The following is a 1,513-nucleotide window of genomic DNA, read 5'->3' on the forward strand; positions in this document are numbered from 1 at the left end:
GCACTTCAAACCTTTTCCTAACTAACATTTAAATAGGTGATGACAGCAACTATAGTAAAACTAGAAAGCCTTTCTACAAATGAACGTCAGAATTTACAATTTAGAAGGTAATCTGGAATACTAATTATTATATTCATTACATGGTTTGCTTCAGATCTGCTTGTTACAAAGTCTGGGTTTGAAAAACATGCAACCTCATTTCACGATGCGCTGTAACTAGTAATTAGTTATGCTAATAACTCTGAATTATGTAAAATAATAGATAACCCAAACATCGTCCCAAACATGTTTCAGAGATATTTTTGGTTATTTGGATCTCGGTATCCTTGATCTGAAAATTCACTCAATCTCAAGTAAAATAACAAAGCCGCAACCGAAAAATCTGAAGATGTGAATGTCAAGAAATTCCCTATTTTTAATAGGCGACGCAGCGCATTCTTGCTCTCTCCCTTCCCTTAAATCAGCAGGTGTCTCCGCAGCTCCAGCAGACTGAGAAAAGCAAAAGGAGGGGCGGAAAGGAAAGGAAATGTCTATGTGGCTTCATCGTGGGGGTGGGGATGGAGGCGGGGCTGGGGGTGGTTTAGTATCATGATTAAAAGCTTTCCTCCTCGGTTTTAAAGTTCGTTCCCATATTAATGATGACATTAATGCGGCAGAGCTTGGGTCTGTCCATCTGTAACTTATAAAAGGAAGGGATCGGAGGCAGCAAAGGGATGCAGGGAGAGAGAGAGATGTAGGCGCGTGGGGACGGGAAGGGAGAGGCGGATTTGGCAGTCCAAGTGGGGACGAGAGGAACAGGAATGGAAAGTGTGGCCTGGTCGTCCCACCCTGCGGTGCGGAAGGTGGGGCCCACGACGTCTCACTTCCCTTCCCCCCACCCTAGGCTTTTCCTTTGTAGGTAGGGGATCTCTGGGCATCTAGAAAGGGTCGGTCGACTAAAACAGGATGCGCAGGCTCGAGACCTCTCTCCTGGGGCAAGCGGGCGTGTGGGCGGGTAGGGGTGGCAGGGACAAGCATTGGCCCCAAGGCGACGGCTTTGCGGGCGCTGGGGAGGAAAAGGCCACCAGCCTAGATCCCGCGGGTCTACGCGCCCCAAGTCAGGGCCGTTCTTGCAGAGGAGGCTGCCGCGCTCGCCCCGCCCCACAGGCGCCACTCGGGAACGCTCTATCCCTGCGCGACCCTTTGCAAGCTTCGCCTTGTCCCCCCCAGTCCCGAGCCTCTAGTCCGAACCCCCTCCTTGCCATCTGGGGCGACAGTCCGCAAACAACATGGCGGCGCAGCGGCGGCGGCTGCGCCTCGTCTCCCGGCCCCAAGGGTTAGCAAGGGCGGCCGCGGCTGGCGTCCCGGACGCGCGACCCGCGAGCCCACCTGGGGGCGGGGCGGGGGCGATTGAGGAGAGCAGCAGGCGGGAGCGGCTGGCGGGTGGAGGGAGCGGGGGCGGGGGCGGGGCATCCGGGCGCGCGCGCGGTGCGGGTGCGCGGCGGGTGCGCGGGCGCGGGCGCGGGCGCGGGCG

The sequence above is a fragment of the Monodon monoceros genome, unplaced genomic scaffold (assembly GCF_005190385.1).
Source record: "Monodon monoceros isolate NGI ecotype Baffin Bay Population unplaced genomic scaffold, NGI_Narwhal_1 Super_Scaffold_4, whole genome shotgun sequence".
NCBI classification, from domain to species: domain Eukaryota; kingdom Metazoa; phylum Chordata; class Mammalia; order Artiodactyla; family Monodontidae; genus Monodon; species Monodon monoceros.